Here is a 4,725-nt window from a genome sequence, read left to right on the forward strand (position 1 = left end):
CTCCCAAGTGCTAGGATTAGAGGCATGTGCCACCACTGCCCAGCTTGAAATCTTAAATCTTAACCAGTCAGTACACATGTGTAGACATATATGTATACATATAAATACATATTTCTGGTATATTTACACATAAATACACACAGAAAGACAATATTTTCTGTGCACAGGTTTTTTTTGTTATAGTTTGTTTCTTATTTGGTTGCTTTATTTATTTTGAGATAGACTCTTGAAATATCGCTCATGCTAGCTTTGAACTCATAATCCTGCTGCCTCTGCTTCCTAAGTGCTGGGAGTACAAACATATACCATCATGTTCAGGTTATATATATAAATTTATCACAACACAATTTACTATTTTTTGTTTGTTTCTTTGTTTGTTTTTTGAGACAGGGTTTCTCTGTGTAGCCCTGGCTGTTCTGGAACTCACTCTGTAGACCAGGCTGGCCTAGAACTCAGAAATCCTCCTGCCTCTGCCTCCCAAGTGCTGGGATCAAAGGCATGCGCCACCACTGCCCGGGTCACAATTTACTATTAAAAAGTAGTATTCCATATCTTAGTGGTAGCCTTCTATTACTGGAGGGGGTAGGTGACACCTAAAGAAGATAATAACCTTAAAAGAAGAAAGGTTTAGTTTATTTAGGCTCATGGGTTTGTAGATTTTGATGTATGGTTAGATGTCACCTCTGCTCTCAGCCCTGTAACAAGGCAGGGTATTATGGCCAGGAGTGTATGGTAAAATAAACTATCTCATGGCTGGGATGGGAGAGAGAAAGAGTAAGGAGAAAGTGTACTGTTCCTTTAAGGACACGTTCCCAAGGATCTGAAGACCTCCCATAAGGCCCTGCCCTTTAATATTTCTACATCCTCTCTGTGGGACAGTTGGCTGAGGCTCAAGCTCTTAATAACACTGACTGCTAGAGAATGTTAGAGAAAGTTCTAAGACCTTAATTTATTGTTATTATTTGGGGCCTTGGTCTTCGCTGTCTAGCTCAGACTGACCTCCAAACTGCAGTCCTTTGTCTAAGCGTCCTTACTGTTGCGATTACAGGTGGGCCACCAGATGTGGAGCTAGGGCCTTATTTTTAACAGATTCTAAAACAGGGACATAACACTGTAATGTTGGCCTTTTCCTGGCTTCACATCCCTTACTAGCTCTTTCCTAGGTCACAAAACTATGAGGGGTGACTGTTGCTAATTAGTTGTCATCTTATGTAAGAAACACAATCATAGCACTTGGAGGAAGATCATGAGTTTAAGTTTAGCCTGAATGTGAAACAATGAAGCTTCGTGGACAAACCTAGGTATTATGCATTGTTTGCTGTGAGTAAATGCCTTGGTTAGGACAAAAGTAACTTAAAGATAGGTTTTAGTGGGTTTTATTTTTTATTTTGATGTACAGTTTGAAGGGATATAGTCAACCGTATTAGTGAATCTATGGCAGCAGAAACCTAAGTCAGCTGGTCGTATTTTCTACTTAAAATGTACATAGGAATTAAAGGCAAACTAAAAACTACTACTGAAAAACAAAACCCAACCAACCAAGCAAACAAACCTAAAAAACCCCCAAACTCCGCCGTGTCTAAAAGTGCTGTAGCCAGCCTGAGTGTAGTACACGTGGTTCGGCCTGGCCTTGTCCTTTTCCCTATTCTCTCTGCCTTGCTAAAAAACCATTATATTGCATCCCTAAAGCTGGCCACCAAGGTCTAGATATCAAAGTATTGAAGTCCAGCAATCAAAGCCCCTTAGCCTACACAATGAAAATTAAACACCTCAATTTAACACGGCGTTTCCCCTTTTCCATTTATAAACTGCCCTTTGCTTATGTGTCTGTCTTCTCTCTATCCAGAGGTAGTCCTCTGTCCCAATCCAGGTCATACCCCTGCCTCCTCTTCCTTGTTCCCTTCTCCTGTTTCCTTGACCTCTATCTCCTGTCTTTGTCCCTCTGGGGCAAATAAATTTCCTTTGTGCAGAGATAGTGTGCTCTTGGGGCTTCCTGGGCCTATACTATTCCCTTACAAGGTCAAGGCTCACACCTAGTGATGTAATTCCTTTGGTGAAGCTCCCTCTCTGAAGGACTCCATAACCTTCTTACAAAACAGTGTCACCAGCTGGTGACCATGGGCATTTCACATTCCAAATGCAATAGCCCCCAGCTACCTCAGATACCCAGGAATTTAGGCAGAGGGATGTCAGTGGTTAAGGTCCTCATATACAGAACCATCAGAAGGATAAGGTATATGTCTGAGCTCCTGTGATAAAGGACCATACACTAGCTAGCCTGAAAAAAAAAGAAAAAACAATTCTTGTTTCTTACAGTTCTAGAGGTCAGGATGTTCACTATGAAGGTCTTGGCAGACTGATTTCTAAAGAAGCCTGCTTTGTCATTGATGGCTCCTTCTCTGTGTCTTCTCGTGGTGCAAGGGGTTACTAGTTCTCTGGGGCCTTGATTATAAGGACATCCATCCCATGAAGGTAGACTCCACCCTCCTAACCTAGCTTTCTTCCATAGAATCTCTCTGTTAACACCACCCCTGTGGGACTAGGATTCCAGTATATAATCCGAGGCAGATGGGAACTTTTAGTCTTTGAAAAGAGCTGCCTTGAGTTCTGGTAGAGCAAGAAGTGGAAGAAAACCGGAGTACTGTCAGATTGTAATGATGGATGGTTCCTTCTTATGACTCAGAAAACAGGTGAGGGGACCATCTGGGGGCATTTGAGGTCACAAGGTCCTATTGGAGGCCACAGTACCACCCCACCCCCATCACATGGAAACAGAACCTGAGTACAGTAGATAGAACAGGAAAATACCAAGGACACTCCCCTTCTGTGATGCAAACACCCCTGGTCTTCGTAGCTTGATAGCAGGAGCACCAGAAGCAATAAGGAACTCTCCTATGACAAGTCAAGGAGAGAACAAACATTAAAGCCAGCGGCATTAAGGGAGCAGGCAGTCTCTGCAATGCCCAGAGCGGCACTAGCAACCACCACAGGAGTGAGTCACCAGGATAGGGGAGGGCTGAGGAAAGCTGCAGCTCTCCTGCTGGTAAACAACCCCAAAGGATCTAGCCAAACCAGGAAATGCCAGAATATCAACCTGTGGTTTCAGGGTGGATGCCCCGGCCCGACCACAGGGCTGCTAACAAGGGTAGTGCCTGGAGATAGAATCCAGAAGGTTCCATTTTAAACGAGGTTTGAGAAGATCTTTGTTTTTTAAATCAGTAGAACCCAAAGACAAGCAACAGCAACGGGGCCCCTTGGGCTCGACCCTAACTTGGGAGACTTGGAAGCCACCTTCTAGCCTTGCTCTCAAGAGGAATGGCAGCTAGGGGTTAAGGGAAGACCTTCAGAGGGGAATCTGCTCATCTACTGCTCAAGAAAACCCACTTCTAACACAGTAGATTCTACCAAAATGGTATTAGGCCCATTTCCAAGGCCCGATTCAGCTTCTCTCCATGGCCTGTGCTGGGTCCTCCAAGCCTAGGGTCACACTGGGCAGGACACAACCAGGAAGAGAAGAGGAGGCCCCAACATCCAAGGGTACCTGTGTCTGCCCACACAGAAGCCTTGCTGGCTTAACTAGAGGCATGCTCATTATTTAAAAGTTTTGTTATGGTTCTTTTCAGCCTTGTTTTTATCGTGATTTGGTTTGGTTTTTCCACAGGAGTTTAATTGTTTCTGGGTTTACAGGCCTGATTTAGTTTCTTCTAAAGTGCCCAGGAGGGATGAGAAACTGCTTTGGGATAGAATACAACATTTAAAAGTAAATGAATAAACTGAGAAGTTAATCTTACTGACCCAAGTGTTTACTTCTTCTCTTATAGATAAAATTTTGCAGAACAGGGCTTGCTCAATTAAGTAGCATCTTAAAGCTGAACTTGCAGAGTTAGGTTTATTGTATCCATTGACGGTTTTGTTTTGGTATTTTTGTTGTTGTTGTTGCTTTTTGCCCCACCCCCTCTCCCTTTGACATAGACAGTGAGAGAATCACTGAGATGTATTAAAGAGCCTCAGAACAAAGCCACTGACTAAGACAAGTTGCATAAGAAATGAAACAATAAACGCTGAGCAGGCAGTGTGTTAAATTTAGTCCTAAAATGAGAATCCCAGTCAGGAGATTTACTAGATCTCCAAAAGGTCCTCTCTTCTTATCTTTCTTGTGTTCAAAATTACCATTTTGTAGACCACTCCTGCTTGCTCTTGCTCCCCCCTCCCTTCTCTGTCTCTCTGTTCCTGTCTGTCTGTTTGTCTCTGTCTGTCCGTCCCTCCCTCCCTCCTGACCCCTTCCCCGCCTCTTTCCAAACTGATTAGTTTCTTAAGTTTCAGGAATAAGTCAGGCCAATGGATGCTCAGCACATTAACACTGGTCTTTGGTTGAGGACATGTGAGGGGGAATGGGGATTTTGTTTGTTTGGTCAGTTCGGGGGTAGTTTTATTTTGTTTTGCTTTAAGATAAAAACCTAACTCATGCTGTGTTTTTCCTTCCTTTAGTGATGATCCACCCACTGGGCCTTGTCATCAGTGACAAGCTCTGATTGTAGTCGGCAGATGGCCTTTGATTGGCTGGATACCATCAGCGTTCCTTCTGGGTAAGCTATTGAGTAACTACATTTCAGAATACATTTGGTTATTCACACCGTGATTAAAGTAAGGTACTTGCATTGCCCTCAGCTTTCCCAGCACAAACAGAAAGAGGCATGAGTCAGTGCAGGCAGCTGCCCTGCGGTA

General features: G+C 43.6%; 1 long non-coding RNA gene across 1 annotated transcript in view; it reads left to right on the plus strand.

Annotated features, from left to right (window-relative positions):
• Positions 1-2,855: 2,855 nt before the first annotated feature.
• LOC116101118 overlaps positions 2,856-4,725 on the plus strand; it is a 4,911-nt gene continuing 3,041 nt past the window's right edge. The window contains exons 1-2 of the long non-coding RNA XR_004122789.1: positions 2,856-2,992; positions 4,489-4,586. This is a non-coding gene — a long non-coding RNA (uncharacterized LOC116101118). The remainder of the gene's footprint in view (positions 2,993-4,488; positions 4,587-4,725) is intronic.

Source organism: Mastomys coucha, unplaced genomic scaffold (genome assembly GCF_008632895.1).
Source record: "Mastomys coucha isolate ucsf_1 unplaced genomic scaffold, UCSF_Mcou_1 pScaffold21, whole genome shotgun sequence".
NCBI classification, from domain to species: Eukaryota; Metazoa; Chordata; class Mammalia; order Rodentia; family Muridae; genus Mastomys; species Mastomys coucha.